Genomic DNA, 17500 nt, shown 5'->3' with positions numbered 1-17500 from the left:
ATGAAAACGCTCTATAGCCCGCAGACTTTTTTTGGGCTTTAGGAATCACTAATAAGCCAGAGTCTTTTGAACGCAGATTTCTTGCCGGGACATATGGTACAGTACAATCGGCAAGATAGGATGGAGCTGGACCGTGTAGTATTTTATACGTAAGTAGTAAAACCTTAAAGTCACATCTTAAGTGCACAGGAAGCCAGTGCAGGTGAGCCAGTATAGGCGTAATGTGACCAAACTTTCTTGTTCTTGTCAAAAGTCTAGCAGCCGCATTTTGTACCAACTGTAATCTTTTAATGCTAGACATGGGGAGACCCGAAAATAATACGTTACAGTAGTCAAGGCGAGACGTAACAAACGCATGGATAATGATCTCAGCGTCTTTAGTGGACAGAATGGAGCGAATTTTAGCGATATTACGGAGATGAAGGAAGGCCGTTTTAGTAACACTTTTAATGTGTGACTCAAAGGAGAGAGTTGGGTCAAAGATAACACCCAGATTCTTTACCGAGTCGCCTTGTTTAATTGTTTGGTGTTCAAATGTTAGAGTTGTATTATTAAATAGAGGTCGGTGTCTAGCAGGACCGATAATCAGCATTTCCGTTTTTTTGGCGTTGAGTTGCAAAAAGTTGGCGGACATCCATTGTTTAATTTCATTAAGACACGCCTCCAGCTGACTACAATCTGGCGTGTTGGTCAGCTTTAGGGGCATGTAGAGGTGGGTGTCATCAGCATAACAGTGAAAGCTAACATCGTATTTGCGTATGATGTCACCTAGCGGCAGCATGTAGATGCTGAAGAGTGCAGGGCCAAGGACCGAACCCTGGGGAACTCCACACGTTACCTTAACGTAGTCCGAGGTCACATTGTTATGGGAGACGCACTGCATCCTATCAGTAAGATAAGAGTTAAACCAAGACAGGGCTAAGTCTGACATACCAATTCGTGTTTTGATACGTTCTAATAAAATATTATGATCGACGGTATCGAAGGCAGCGCTAAGATCGAGGAGCAGCAACATAGATGACGCATCAGAATCCATCGTTAGCAATAGATCATTAGTCATTTTTGCGAGGGCTGTCTCCGTGGACTGATTTGCCCTGAAACCGGATTGAAAGGTTTCACATAGGTTGTTAGACGCTAAGTGTTCATTTAACTGCTCCGCAACAATTTTTTCGAGGATTTTTGAAATAAAGGGAAGGTGAAATACCGGTCGGTAGTTTACCATGAGGTCAGGATCGAGGTTAGGTCTTTTAAGAAGAGGAAGAATAACCGCTTTTTTGAATGCTAGGGGAACAGTGCCCGAGGAAAGTGATAAGTTTATAATATTTAGCACTGATGGACCTAATAATACAAAGAGCTCCTTGATCAGTTTCCCAGGAAGAGGGTCAAGTAAACATGTTGTTTGTTTTATTCCATTTACACGTTGTAACAATTCCTCTAATGTTATTTCCTCAAAACGAGAGAAACTATTTTGGAGGGCAGTATCCGCCGTATATACAATCGTGTCAGTGTTAATAGAACCCAGTTGTTGTTGGGACGCATTGTCTTTGATCCCCTTTCTAATGACTTCAATTTTCTTACTAAAGAATTGCATAAAGTCATCAGCTGAGTGGGTGGAGCTACTGGAAGGAGTCCCTTGTTGGGTTAGCGATGCTACCGTACTAAACAAAAATTTAGGATCGTTTTTATTACGGTGGATGAGATTTGAGTAATATTTAGCTTTAGCTAAGGTAAGCATGCGTTTATAAGTTATTAAACTATCACTCCATGCTTGATGGTGCACCTCAAGTTTAGTCGTGCGCCATTTGCGTTCCAGCTTTCTACAAAATAATTTCTGAGCTCTAGTTTCTTCTGAAAACCACGGGGTACGCTTTTTTGGAGCCTTTTTTAACTTTAGCGGTGCTATGTTATCAATGGTTTCGCGCAGGGCGTCGTTAAAGTTGTTAGTGAGGTTATCAATAGAGCCCACATACTTTGGGAATGGTGCCATTACCGAGGGCAGTAGGTCAGCAAGAGTTGTCGTTGTGGCCGTATTAATGTTGCGGCTCCTATAGGAGATATTATTATTATTAGTTTGACGAACATGCGTCTGAACCTCGAATTTTATAAGGTAATGATCGGACAATACTTTAGTATACGGGAGTATCGTAACTTTGGAAACGGTGATACCCCTGACAAGCACTAGGTCTATCGTATTACCGTTGCGATGCGTGGGTTCATTTATTATTTGTGTGAGACCACAGCTATCAATTATAGTCTGGAGCGCTACGCACGGTGGGTCCGATGGGGTATTCATATGGATATTAAAGTCCCCCATTATGATTATATTATCGGCGTGCGTCACTAGATCAGCAACGAACTCTGAGAATTCATTGATAAAGTCCGAATAGAGCCCCGGGGGGCGGAAGATAGCAGCCAGGTGTAGAGGCAGCGGTGTGACAGACCTCATAGTAAGCACCTCAAACAATTTATATTTATTATTTATGTTAGGACTAAGGTTAAAGTTTTCGTTGTATATTAGTGCGACCCCCCCCACCCCTTTTAAGAAGACGGGCAATATGCGCATGTGTAAAGTTAGGAGGACATGCCTCATTTAGCGTAAAAAAGTCGTTTGGTTTAAGCCAGGTTTCGCTGAGACCGATGATGTTAAGATTGTTGTCTCTGATGATATCATTAACTAACAACGTTTTGGGAGACAATGATCTTATGTTTAAAAAACCTATATTATAGGTGGTGGGCTGTTTTAGGGAATTTTTGATCAAATTATCCGTAGTAGCAATATTATTAATGCTGTGTTTATTATGCCCAGTGCATTTAGTATAATTACGACCATATCTAGGAATTGATACGACAGGAATTTTCCGATTGTTTGTTTGTTGCTTTGATAAACTGCACGCATCATAGTTAGCCACCTCGGTAGAACACATGTCCAACTTTGAAACAATCAAAGCAGAAAAAGCTTGTTCTAATTTAACCGATTCCTTACCCAGACCAGTAGTCTCGCATCTTCCATTTAAATCCGGCTTCAGGATGGAGGGAAGTGGTGTTCTGTGGGTATTAGCCTTCTGCTTTGTTTTTAGCCCCGCTCGGCATCCGCGTTTCCGATCACACCGCTGGCGTCTGCTCCGTAGACGGCCCCCGCTGGTACTATACTCCCCTGCTTCACAGGCCGCTGGATGTAGCCGCCGAAGTATTCCCATGCTAGTTAGCAGGTCTAGCAAGCACGCGTCCATCAGTCCAAAACGGCCCAATATGTCCACATCCAGAAGTGTCTGGCGGTCGTACGTGATTACGGAGTGACCACGATGTGAGCCAGCCATAAAGTTTGTAGAATTGTCCGGTATTTCTGCCAAATGTTCCATATTTAGCAATAGCTCCTCGATGTCGCAGCCCTTCCGGGCGCCGCCATCTTGGAAAAGTGACACACATACACACTCTTTGTGTTCCATAACGATTCTACGCCTCAGTATGGTTCGACCACCGCTAAAGTCAATATATATATATAATATAACAGAATCTCAAATACAAAAATATTTGAAAGTGAAAAATGACAATAAAGAATTCATTCAAATAGAGTAAAACATAATTAAAGAATATTCAACTTGAAAAATACATGTGACCACTTATTTTGAGTTTGAATATTAGTACATATTTTTTTTAATTCTACATCCAAAAGTTTTTTCTTCATTTTCAAAGTTTAGCTAAATTTTATGTGATTTTAAGCAACAGGAAGTGGTTAAATTATGATTTTGATTTCAAAATAAGGACTCACATTGTTAAATACATCGCCTAAATTAACACACAGCTAATATCATATTTGTGTTCTACATGTGCATTTTTCTCGTTCTAGTCACTTTATTTGTCACATATTGTCCACTGCAGGGACAACAATTATGGACACCTAAAAAGACGAATGTCCGTTTTAAGGCAACTATACTTTTATTTTGAAGGTCACCGTAGGAAACAACCGATGATAAACACGAAACTTTGTGGCAAACGGACTCCGATGGATGACGGAGAGAATAGTTTTGCAGCGTACAGTCATCTCTCGCACAGCTCGGGACTAAAAGGTGATGCACTTTTATTTCCTTCTTTCCTCCTCCTTTACAACATTGGCGGACTGTTTCATGCTTTTTTTTTAACAGTAAAGCTGAGTAAAGTTTGGCTGCTTTGCTAGCTGGTGCCTGTTGAGGTAGCAGCCTCTCACTAAACACAAATGCATCATTTTAATGACCAACACATTGATTTTTTAATCGGTCATTTATCGAATATATCGTCCTTCACGAGCTTCTAAATTTAAACATTCGACGTTGATGAATCAACCCGCGGTTACTGATTGGATATACCTGTACAACAACTGATTGGATACACTCTACATTGGATACACTTGTACAATAACTAATTGGATACACCTGTACAATAACTGATTGGATACACCTGTATTATGGATACACCTGTACAATAACTTATTTGATACACCCGACATTGGATACACTTGTACAATAACTGATTGGATACACCTGTACAAAAATTGATTGTATACACCTGTACATTGGAAACACCTTTACAATAACTGATTGGATACACCCGACATTGGGTACACCTGTACAATAACTGATTGAATACACCTGTGCAATAACTGATTGAATACACCTGTACAATAATTTATTGGATACACCTGCACAATAACTGATTGGACACACTTCTACAATAACTGATAGGATACACCTGTACAACAACTGATTGGACACACTTGTACAATAACTAATTGGATACACCTGTACAATAACTGATTGGACACACCTGTACTACAACTGATTGGATACACCTGTACATTGGATGCACCTGTACAATAACTGGTTGGAAACACCTGTACAATAACTGATTGGCTACACCCGTACAACAACTGATTGGCTACACCTGTACAACAACGGATTGGCTACACCTGTACAATAACTGATTGGCTACAGCTGTACAACAACTTCGTAACATCAAATAACACTACCATATTTCACCTTTACACAGATAACAATACTACCTTGTCATTTAGTTTGGGGGTGCAGTGATGTAAAACACAACAACTGAGAACGACATCATACAATTAAATTAACACTCCTTTGACATGATTAAGTCACGAAAATGAAGATGACCCGAAACATAAATACTGTCAGTTCATGACACTATTATTCAAATCTCCAAAATGTGACAATTAATTTGATTTGCATCATTGTATATATTTCTGGTGGTCGTACAGAGTATCTCTGTCCCTTACCTGCATGTCTACTCAATGTTGGTGTTCCGCAGGGCTGTGTTCTGTGCCAGCTGTTGTTTTCTTCTCACATTCAATCCCTGCTTCAGTTATTTTTTCGCCCAAAAAGTGACCAAAAAATTTCCTGATTGAGACTCTGATTTTATTTTTCTGTATGTGTCGAGTAGGGTTGTTTCGATACCAATATTGTGGTACCGGTACCAAAATGTATTTCAATACTTTTCAATATTTATCTAAATAAAGGGGACCACAAAAAAGTAATTATTGCATTTATCTGAACAAAAAATGTTAGTGTACATGAAACATATGTTTATTATTGTAATTTAGTCCTTACATAGGATAACATACTACACAACTTGTCTTTTAGTAGTAAGTAAACAAACAAAGTCTCCTAATTAGTCTGCTGATGTATGAAGTAACATATTGTGTCATTTATCTACCTATTATTTTGTCTACATTATGAGGGACAAAGTGTAAAAATGTATTATTAATCTACTTGTTCATTTACTGTTAACATATGCTTATTTTCTGTTCTAACATGTTCTATCTACACGTCTGTTAAAATGTAATAATCACTTATTCTTCCTTTCCTTGATACTTTACATTAGTTTTGGATGATACCACACATTTAGGTATCGATTCGATACCAAGTAGTTACAGGATCATACAAACCCCGTTTCCATATGAGTTGGGAAATTGTGTTAGATTTAAATATAAACGGAATACAATGATTTGCAAATCATTTTCAACACATATTCAGTTGAATATGCTACAAAGACAACATATTTGATGTTCAAACTGATAAACATTTTTTTTTTGCAAATAATCATTAATTTTAGAATTTGATGCCAGCAACACGTGACAAAAAAGTTGGGAAAGGTGGCAATAAATACTGATAAAGTTGAGGAATGCTCATCAAACACTTATTTGGAACACCCCACAGGTGTGCAGGCTAATTGGGAACAGGTGGGTGCCATGATTGGGTATAAAAACAGCTTCCCAAAAAATGCTCAGTCTTTCACAAGAAAGGATGGGGCGAGGTACACCCCTTGGTCCACAGCTGCGTGAGCAAATAGTCAAACAGTTTAAGAACAACGTTTCTCAAAGTGCAATTGCAAGAAATTTAGGGATTTCAACAGCTACGGTCCATAATATCATTAAAAAGTTCAGAGAATCTGGAGAAATCACTCCACGTAAGCGGCATTGCCGGTGACTGACGTTGAATGACCGTGACCTTCGATCCCTCAGACCGCGTTGTATCAAAAACTAACATCAATCTCTAAAGGATATCACCACATGGGCTCAGGAACACTTCAGAAAAACACTTTCACTAAATACAGTTGGTCGCTACATCTGTAAGTGCAAGTAAAGCTCTACTATGCAAAGCGAAAGCCATTTATCAACAACATCCAAAAACGCTGCCGGCTTCTCTGGGCCCGAGATCATCTAAGATGGACTGATGCAAATTGGAAAAGTGTTTTGTAGTCTGACGAGTCCACATTTCAAATTGTTTTTGGAAATATTCGACATTGTGTCATCCGGACCAAAGGGGAAGCGAAACATCCAGACTGTTATAGACGCAAAGTTCAAAAGCCAGCATCTGTGATGGTATGGGGGTGTATTAGTGCCCAAGGCATGGGTAACATACACATCTGTGAAGGCACCATTAATGCTGAAAGGTACATACAGGTTTTGGAACAACATATGCTGTCATCTAAGCACCGTATTTTTTAATGGACGGCCCTGCTTATTTTAGCAAGACAATACCAAGCCACATTCAGAACGTGTTACAACAGCGTGGCTTCGTAGTAAAAGAGTGCGGGTACTTTCCTGGCCCGCCTGCAGTCCAGACCTGTCTCCCATCGAAAATGTGTGGCGCATTATTAAGCATAAAATACGACAGCGGAGACCCTGGACTGTTGAACGACTGAAGCTCTACCTAAAATAAGAATGGGAAAGAATTCCACTTTCAAAGCTTCAAGAATTAGTTTCCTCAATTCCCAAACGTTTGAGTGTTGTTAAAAGAAAAGGTGATGTAACACAATGGTGAACATGCCCTTCCCCAAATACTTTGGCACGTTTTGCAGCCATGAAATTGTAAGTTAATTATTATTTGCAAAAAAAAAATAAGTTTATGAGTTTGAACATTAAATATCTTGTGTTTGTAGTACATTCCATTGAATATGGGTTGAAAATGATTTGCAAATCATTGTATTCCTTTTATATTTACATCTAACACAATTTCCCAACTCATATGGAAACGGGGTTTGTACATTGGTCATATTCAAAGTCCTCATGTGTCCAGAGACATATGTTCTGAGTTTATAAAAATTATATGAATTTAAATAAAAGGAAAAACGATTTTGTGATGATAAAACATATCGATGTAATCATAGTAGTATCGACTAGATACGCTCCTATACTTGGTATCATTACAGTGGATGTCAGATGTACATCCACCCATGGCTTTGTATACATTGTGACGCCGGTGAGCTATTGCATCCTATGGTGTGTAGTGAAGCATGTTTAGCTATTCCTCGTCCTCCAGTGATGATGGTACATGTAAGAAACCTAATTTATTCGTCGCCATGGAGGCCAGGATTAGTGATTTAGAAGTAGCTAAAACACTGTGAACCGATGTTAGCTGCTAGCTAGCTAGCCATGTCTTAAAGCACCTCTTCCTGAAGGTTTTTCAGTGTTAAGACTTCACCTTTATCTTGGAGAGACACCACCTTAGCTAATTCATTTTCTGGGGGAAACACTTGAGATAATATTGTTGATGTAGATCACAGGTGTCAAACTCAAGGCCAGTGGACCAGATGTGGCCCGCCACTTCATTTTATTTGGCCCTGGAAATAATATGTATCAATAAAGTACTGTAACTTTTCTTACTAAATGTAGTCTTTATTTTTATTTTGAGAGGGAAAAAATATATGCACTCCATTTAATCGCAAATTATGTTAACTTAAATATTGTTTAATTATGCAAAAATATATTATCAAACATCCAAACTATTTTTAAAATAAACAAAAATCTATTAATAAAGATTTTAAAGCGAGTTATCCATCAAATTGTGCAACGTAAAAGTAGCAATAGATATCATGGTCAAATTGTGAAATTTACTGTGGTTTTTACAGCATTTTTCTCTAAATGAAAAACTTTATTACTGTAATAAACTGTGGTGGCGTTTTGGCATTACAGTAGTATTACAACGAAAAAATCTACACTTGTTGATTTGCGGTAAAATTGCATTTTTTTTTATTCACAGTAAAGAAAACTAAGGTAAATTGTACAGTAAAATTCTGGCAACTGAGCTGCCTTTTTAATTTTTACCATAAAAACAGCAGTACTGTTTTTCCATTTACAGTAATATAAACTACATTTTGAGGTGAAATTATTGCAACTTATCATATATTTTTTACATTTTACTTAAAAAAAAAATCTATTAATAAAATGCATTAAAAATGTGTAATCATAATACTCACTGTTAGAAGCGGGCCAAACATAACTGCCATGTGGCCCTCAGTGAAAACCACTTTGACACCTCTGAAGTAGATGATCTATGGATACTTCTCTTGTTGCCTTATTTGTATTTGACTTCATTAAATGTTGGGGTAGAATTTTGTTAAACAAAACCAGTTTTATCAGAGTTGTTTATCTTTTTTATGAAGGAATGTATAGTTCATTATAGAACTGGCACCCAAATCTATAGATTTTTAATGAAGAATCGTTTTGAATTGCGGATTGATTCTGAATCAAATCCTTACCCCCATGGATTGAATCGAAATGTGCGGGGCCCAAAAAATCACAGCCCTAGAAAGTAAAAATGAGTGTTGGCGAGTGCGAACAAATTGTGGATAAAAGAGTAAAAGTCACCCGGACAGTATGATAGTTTTTTGGGATTTTTATAAGCGATTCTGGACCACCATACGGCGCCTCAGGAAGGGGAAGCAGTGCACTATCAACACCGTGTATGGTGCGGATGGTGTTCTGCTGACTTCGACTGCGGATGTTGTGGATCGGTGGAGGGAATACTTCGAAGACCTCCTCAATCCCACCAACACGTCTTTCTTTGAGGAAGCGGTGCCTGGGGAATCTGTAGTGGACTCTCCTATTTCTGGGGCTGAGGTCGCTGAGGTAGTTAAAAAGCTCCTCGGCGGCAAGGCCCCGGGGGTGGATGAGATCCGCCCGGAGTTCCTTAAGGCTCTGGATGCTGTGGGGCTGTCTTGGTTGACAAGACTCTGCAGCATCGCGTGGACATCGGGGGCGGTACCTCTGGATTGGCAGACCGGGGTGGTGGTCCCTCTCTTTAAGAAGGGGGACCGGAGGGTGTGTTCCAACTATCGTGGGATCACACTCCTCAGCCTTCCCGGTAAGGTTTATTCAGGTGTACTGGAGAGGAGGCTTCGCCGGATAGTCGAACCTCGGATTCAGGAGGAACAGTGTGGTTTTCGTCCTGGTCGTGGAACTGTGGACCAGCTCTATACTCTCGGCAGGGTTCTTGAGGGTGCATGGGAGTTTGCCCAACCAGTCTACATGTGCTTTGTGGACTTGGAGAAGGCATTCGACCGTGTCCCTCGGGAAGTCCTGTGGGGAGTGCTCAGAGAGTATGGGGTATCGGAATGTCTTATTGTGGCAGTCCGCTCCCTGTATGATCAGTGTCAGAGCTTGGTCCGCATTGCTGGCAGTAAGTCGGACACGTTTCCAGGGAAGGTTGGACTCCGCCAAGGCTGTCCTTTGTCACCGATTCTGTTCATAACTTTTATGGACAGAATTTCTAGGCGCAGCCAAGGCGTTGAGGGGTTCCGGTTTGGTGGCCACGGGATTAAGTCTCTGCTTTTTGCGGATGATGTAGTCCTGATGGCTTCATCTGGCCGGGATCTTCAGCTCTCACTGGATCGGTTCGCAGCCGAGTGTGAAGCGACCGGAATGAGAATCAGCACCTCCAAGTCCGAGTCCATGGTTCTCGCCCGGAAAAGGGTGGAGTGCCATCTCCGGGTTGGGGAGGAGACCCTGCCCCAAGTGGAGGAGTTCAAGTACCTAGGAGTCTTGTTCACGAGTGGGGGAAGAGTGGATCGTGAGATCGACAGGCGGATCGGTGCGGCGTCTTCAGTAATGCGGACGTTGTATCGATCCGTTGTGGTGAAGAAGGAGCTGAGCTGGAAGGCAAAGCTCTCAATTTACCGGTCGATCTACGTTCCCATCCTCACCTATGGTCATGAGCTTTGGGTCATGACCGAAAGGATAAGATCACGGGTACAAGCGGCCGAAATGAGTTTCCTCCGCCGGGTGGCGGGGCTCTCCCTTAGAGATAGGGTGAGAAGCTCTGCCATCCGGGAGGAGCTCAACGTAAAGCCGCTGCTCCTCCACATCGAGAGGAGCCAGATGAGGTGGTTCGGGCATCTGGTCAGGATGCCACCCGAACGCCTCCCTAGGGATGTGTTTAGGGCACGTCCAGCTGGTAGGAGGCCACGGGGAAGACCCAGGACACGTTGGAAAGACTATGTCTCCCGGCTGGCCTGGGAACGCCTCGGGATCCCCCGGGAAGAGCTAGACGAAGTGGCTGGAGATAGGGAAGTCTGGGCTTCCCTGCTTAGGCTGCTGCCCCCGCGACCCGACCTCGGATAAGCGGAAGATGATGGATGGATGGATGGATGGACCATAATCAGACCAATGTGGTCTATAAATGATGCAAGGCTTCGCTCGCCCTTCAGCGCACAGCTGTGACTTCTTGGCACTAAACCTGGAGTAAATATTTCTTATCAGGTTTCTCTATGTTTACATTTTTACACTTTGCACTATTTTTTACACTTCATTAAGCATTTCTTACATATTCCTTTTTTATTTAACCTTCATTTTAAGAACTTAAGTCTTCAATGTGATTTTAATATTTTGTTTACATTTTGCAGCCCTTTGAGACACTAGTGATCTAGGGCTATATAAGAAAACATTGATTGATGATTGATTGATTGTTTGTTTTCCATGTTTGTGTTGACTTTTCCTTTCTGTTTTGATAACTGAGGAGATTATAATCAGAGTATGGCTGGGCGATAAATGGAATATACTGGATATATCGTGGGTTTGTCTCTGTGCGATGTAGAAAATTACTATTTTGTGATATTGGAGTATACGTTCTCACAGAGACATAAAACAAGCGCACTTTCTTACATACGTCACATACTGTCGCGCGTGCAACGTCATACACTCTCGCCGAGCAGAGAGATAGCAGCATGATAAAGTGCCAATCTGGTAACAAATGGAGGAAGAAGAATTAATTCCCAAGAAAAACAGCACAAGGTCCATCGTCTGGCGTTGATTTGGCTTCAAGCGGGAAATTGTTGAACAGGGAGGGTGGAGGGAGGACAAGGTGGTGGGCCGCCAGTGTCCCCGCACCCAGCGGGGAAGAGTCAAGTGGCGACGGCGACTGCCATTTGCGAGGCGGTCGCCCATGAAACGACCACCTCTGTGGCCGACAGGTGTATGGTGGTGCCCTCTGCTGGCCCACCGGAGAGGATGGTGGTGGCGCCCCCTGCTGCTGGCCCACCGGAGTGCGTGGTGGTGGCGCCCCCTGCTGCTGGCCCACCGGAGAGGATGGTGGTGGCGCCACTTGCTGCTGGCCCACCGGAGTGCGAGGTGGTGGCGCCCCCTGCTGCTTGCCCACCGGAGTGCGTGGTGGTGGCGCGCCCTGCTGCTGGCCCACCGGAGTGCGTGGTGGTGACGCGCCATGCTTCTGGCCCACCGGAGTGTGTGGTGGTGGCGCCCCCCGTTGCTGGCCCACCTGAGTGCGTGGTGGTGGCGCCCCCCGCTGCTGGCCCACCTGAGTGCGTGGTGGTGGCGCCCCCTTCTGCTGGCCCACTGGAGTGCGTGGTGGAGTCTGCTGGCCCATTGGAGTGCGTGGTGGAGTCTGTTGGCCCATCGGAGTGCGCGGTGGAGTCTGCTGGCCCATCCGAGTGCGTGGAGGAGTCTGCTAGCCCACTGGAGTGCGTGGTGGCGCCATAGGTTGCAGACCCACAGGAGATGATGGTGCCATAGGTTGCAGACCCACTGGAGGTGATGGTGGCGTCTGCCGGCCCACCGGAGATGACGGTGGCATCTGCCGGCCCACCGGAGATGGCACCGTCTGTTGCAGACCAACTGGAGATGATGGCGCTGTAGTTTGCAGACCCACTGGAGGTGATGGCGCCGTAGGTTGCAGACCCACCAGAGGTGATGGTGGCGTCTGCCGGCCCACCAGAGGTGATGGCGGCGTCTGTTGCAAACCCAGTTGTGATGATGGCGCCGTCTGTTGCAGACGACCCAAAGTCGATGGCGCCGTCTGTTGCAGACCCACCGGAGATGATGGTGGCGTCTGCCGGCCCACCGGAGATGATGGCGACCTCTGTTGCAGACCAACTTGTGATGATGGCGCCGTAGTTAGCAGACCCACTGCGGCAAGAAGTAACCGTGCCTCCCCAGCTGCACAGCTACTCCTAGCCCAGGCACCCTCAAGGGACGGATGCCAGACGTCCATCAAGAAGCCAACATAGAACAGGGATGGGTGGGAGGGATTGCAAAACGACGCGAAGAGTTTCCTCGATTTGTCCCTTAATTCTAACACCTTGTTGAGCCTCTCCAACAAAGACAACTCTGCGGGGTTCAAATTTGGCTGGATCATTCTGTCAGAGGAATTTGTTGATGATGAACCCCAAGATCATGAAAACATGATTTGATTAAAACTAAACAAAAACAAACAAAAAGCACGCACGTGGGCGGAATAACAAACTAAGGGAGCTAGCACTGGAACCTAGAAAACAAAAAGGAACTTTAGCATGGAAGCGAGTGGATAGCAAACAGAAAAACTGGAAATAACTAATGCTAATAGAAACAGCTTACCGATACGACGACCAGGACAAAATGTAGCACGGCAGGTAGTAGCTGTAACAAAACGACATGACAGGTAGCACGACAAGAGTGACATGTGGCAACGACAATACAATGATCCAGCAACTGACACAAGACAAAGCAGGTACAAATAGGAGCAGACTGATTGGCAACGGGGGTGTCCAGGTGCCAATCAGCCGCAGCTGAGGAGGAACACAGCACTCAGGGAACAAGACAGGAAGCTGACAAAATAAGAGCACTAGACAGGAACTAAAGACAGGAGATACTAAAGACAGAGGAAACAGACAAATGCAGAGGAAAAAACTAAAACATAGGCAAACTGTCAGGGGAAAGCCTGACAATTTGACAGTTATTGAAATATCTTGTGTGACATCGTGCACAAAAGTGCACTTTATTTGTTTTAAAATATTGTAGTGGTGTTCTGTACAAAAAGTGCACTTTAATTTAGTGTTGTTTTGATATGTCATCTTAGTGACATCAAGCACAAAAGTGCACTAATAGCTTGTTTTAAAATGTCTCTGACAATCTTGCACTTTCTGTTTTGGAAATGACACGGATGTTTGTGCCACTGCTTAATAACTGTTTAATAAATACACTTTTGCTAAATTTACTTAGTTGTGATTTCCCTCTCTGCATGAAAGTTTAAAATGAGCATATATTAATGCAGTATGAAGAAGAATGTTTTAATGTAGACACATAGAATCATCATACTACTGTGATTATATGTATCAAGTGTTCATTTAAGGCTTAGGAAAAATATCGAGTTATGTATCGTGTATTGTGACATGACCCAAAAATATCCACATATTAATAAAAAGCCATATCGCCCAGCCCTAAATCAGAATTAGGTTACATTTTAAATACAAATATTCATATTTAACATATTTTTCTCCTTGTTCTTCTTTTCCACAGGTCATAAAAGTATCACTATTTATCTACAAAAGCCAAAAAAAGTGAAGTTTTCACGTTGTGTAAATGGTAAATAAAAACAGAATACAATGATTTGCTAATCGTTTTCAACTTATATTCAATTGAATAGACTGCAAAAACAAGATACTTAATGTTCCACCTGGTAAACTTTGTTATTTTTTGCGAATATTAGCTCATTTGGAATTTGATGCCTGCAACAAGTTTCAAAAAAGCTGGCACAAGTGGCAAAAAAGACTGAGAAAGTTGAGGAATGCTTATCAAAGACTTATTTGGAACATCCCAAAGGTGAACAGGCTCATTGGGAACAGGTGTGTGCCATGATTGGGTATAAAAGCAGCTTCCATGAAATGCTCAGTAATTCACGAACAAGGATTGGGCAAGGGTCACCACTTTGTCAACAAATGCTGAGCCAATTGTTTAAGAACAACATTTCTTAACCAGCTATTGAAAGAATTTAGGGATTTCACCATCTACGCTCCGTAATATCATCAAAAGGTTCAGAGAATTTGGAGGAATCATTGCACGTAAGCGGCAATGCCCACGACATTGGATCCCTTAGGGGGAATTACATCAAAAAGCGACATCAGTGTGTCAAGGATATCACCACATTGGCTCAGGAATACTTCATAAAACCACTGTCAGTAACTAAAGTTGGTCTCTACATCTGTAAGTGCAAGTTAAAACTCTACTATGCAAAGCCAAAGCCATTTATCAACAACACCCGGAAATGCTTCGCTGGGCCAGAGCTCACCTAAGAGTGACTGATGCAAAGTGGAGAAGTGTTGTGTGGTCTGACAAGTCCACATTTCAAATTGTTTTTGGAAACTGTGGACCAAAGAGGAAAAGAACCATCCGGATTGTTCTAGGCACAAAGTGTAAAAGCCAGCATCTGTGATGGTATGGGGGTTTATTAGTGCCCAAGACATGGGTAACTTACACATCTGTGAAGGCACCATTAATGCTGAAAGGTACATGCAGGGTTTGGAGCGACATATGTGGCCATCCAAGCAACGTTGTCTTGGACGCCCCTGCTTATTTCAGCAAGACAATGCCAAGCCACGTGTTACAACAGCGTGGCTTCATAGTAAAAGAGTGCGGGTACTAGACTGGTCTGCCTGCAGTCCAGACCTGTCTCCCATTGAAAATGTGTGGTGCAATATGAAGGCTAAAATAGCAAAAAGGAGACTGTTGAACAACTCAAGCTGTACATCAAGCAGTATGGGAAATAATTCCACTTCAAAAATGTGTCTCCTCAGTTCCCAAACCTCTACCGAGTGTTGTTAAAAGGAAAGGCCATGTAACACAGTGGTAAAAATGCCCCTCTGACTAATTTTTTGCAATGTTTTGCTGCCAATTAATTCTAAGTTCATGATTATTTGCAAAAAATAACAACATTTCTCAGTGTGAACATTAAATATCTTGTCTTTACAGTCTATTCAATTGAATATAAGTTGAAAAGATTTGCAAATCTTTGATTTATCTTTTTATTTACCATTTACACAACGTGACAACTTCACTGCTTTTGTACATGGGGCGGTATCAAACACTTACATGGTGACTAGGGCTGCGGATCTTTGGGTGTCCCACGATTCGATTCAATATCGATTCTTGGGGTCGCGATTCGATTATAAATTGATTTTTTCGATTCAACGCGATTCTCGATTCAAAAACGATATTTTTCCGATTCAAAACGATTCTGTATTCATTCAATACATAGGATTTCAGCGGGATCTACCCCAGTCTGCTGACATGTTAGCAGAGTATTAGATTTAAAAAAAAAAAAGCTTTCATAATTGTAAAGGACAATGTTTTATCAACTGATTGCAATAATGTAAATTTGTTTTAACTATTAAACGAACCAAAAATATGACTTATTTTATCTTTGTGATAACATAGGACACAGTGTGTTGTCAAGCTCATGAGATGCGATGCAAGTGTAAGCCACTGTGACACTATTGTTCTTTTTTTATTTTATTTTATTTTTTTTTAAATAAATGTCTAATGATAATGTCAGTGAGGGATTTTTAATCACTGCTATGCTGAAATTATAACTAATATTGATACTGTTGTTGATCATATTAATTTTTGTTTCACTACTTTTTGTTTGTTCTGTGTCGTGTTTGTCTTCTCTCCAATTGCTCTGTTTATTGCAGTTCTGAGTGTTGTTGGGTCAGGTTTGGTTTTGGAATTGGATTGCATTGTTATGGTATTGCTGTGTAGTGGTTTGTTGGATTGATTAAAAAAAAAAAATGTTTTGAATCGCACAACATGAGAATCGCGATTCAAATTCCAATCAATTTTGTCCCGCACCCCTGACCCTACTTTCCAACAATTAAAACATATTGTCTTCATGTACTTTCCACTTTGACAATCTACTCTCTTGCTTCTGAAGACAAACTTGACCATGAATGTTTTTTCATTTTCATTCGTAAGTAACAGCTGAAAAATTCCCTTGTGTCCATGTATCTCACTGCCTAATCCTGGTGGAAACATTCAAGTGTTAATTGCTGCAGCTTTGTTACAAAACCTTGTCTCCCCCCCATGGACCCCCTGATGTCACCTCCTGGAGTTTTCTGGGTCAGAGGGAGGAATTCCCCAGCATTGCCCTCATTGTCAGTCAGCTACTGTGCAGCTTCAGTCTTCATGTCACCCTCACAATCATTTCCTGCGTAGATCTTGTTGGTCGGAGTGAGGAGATACCTTCTGGAATGCTGGATGAGCACTTTGAATGTAAGTCTCCCTACTTTGTGTAACTTCAGTAGTGGTCCAAAGTGTACATACACTTGTAATGAACACGATGTTATGGCTGTCTTGAGTTTCCAATGCTTTCTACAACTCTTATTTTGTTGTGATAGAGTGATTCGAGCACATACTTGTTGGTCACACAAAACATTCATGAAGTTTGGTTCTTTTATGAATTTATTATGGGTCTACTGAAAATGTGAGCAAATCTGCTGGGTCAAAAGTATACATACAGCAATGTTAATATTTGCTTACATGTCTCTTGGCAAGTTTCACTGAAATAAGGTGCTTTTGGTAGCCATCCACAAGCTTCTAGCAAGCTTCTACTTGAATTTTTGACCACTCCTCTTGACTAAATTGGTGCAGTTCAGCTAAACGTGTTGGTTTTCTGACATGGACTTTTTTTTTTTTCAGCATCATCCACACGTTTAAGTCAGGACTTTGGGAAGACCATTCTAAAACTTTCATTGTAGCCTGATTTAGCCATTCCTCTACCTTTTTTGACATGTGTTTGGGGTCATTGTCCTGTTGGAACACCCAACTGTGCCCAAACCCAAACTTCGGGCTGATGATTTTAGCTTGTCCTAAAGAATTTGGAGGTCATCCTCCTTTTTCATTGTCTCATTTACTCTCTGTAAAGCACCAGTTCCATTGGCAGCAAAACAGGCCCAGAGCATAATA

At 41.9% G+C, this 17500-nt stretch overlaps 1 protein-coding gene across 2 annotated transcripts in view; it reads left to right on the top strand.

Moving 5' to 3' along the window:
• Window positions 1-3977: 3977 nt before the first annotated feature.
• The window catches only part of acsl2 (acyl-CoA synthetase long chain family member 2), a 98738-nt gene continuing 85215 nt past the window's right edge, over window positions 3978-17500 (top strand). Inside the window, exons 1-2 of one of the 2 annotated variants that reach the window (XM_061906068.1) lie at window positions 3992-4067; window positions 16751-16807. The gene's annotated coding sequence lies outside the window, so the exon portion shown is untranslated. Of the gene's footprint in view, window positions 4068-16750; window positions 16808-17500 lie in introns of both variants that reach the window. The other variant, XM_061906069.1, reaches the window with a different exon arrangement.

Source organism: Nerophis ophidion, linkage group LG07 (assembly GCF_033978795.1).
Source record: "Nerophis ophidion isolate RoL-2023_Sa linkage group LG07, RoL_Noph_v1.0, whole genome shotgun sequence".
Taxonomy (NCBI): Eukaryota; Metazoa; Chordata; class Actinopteri; order Syngnathiformes; family Syngnathidae; genus Nerophis; species Nerophis ophidion.
The sequence above is the reverse complement of the archived record's forward strand: the minus strand, read 5'-3'. Positions and strand labels throughout refer to the sequence as shown.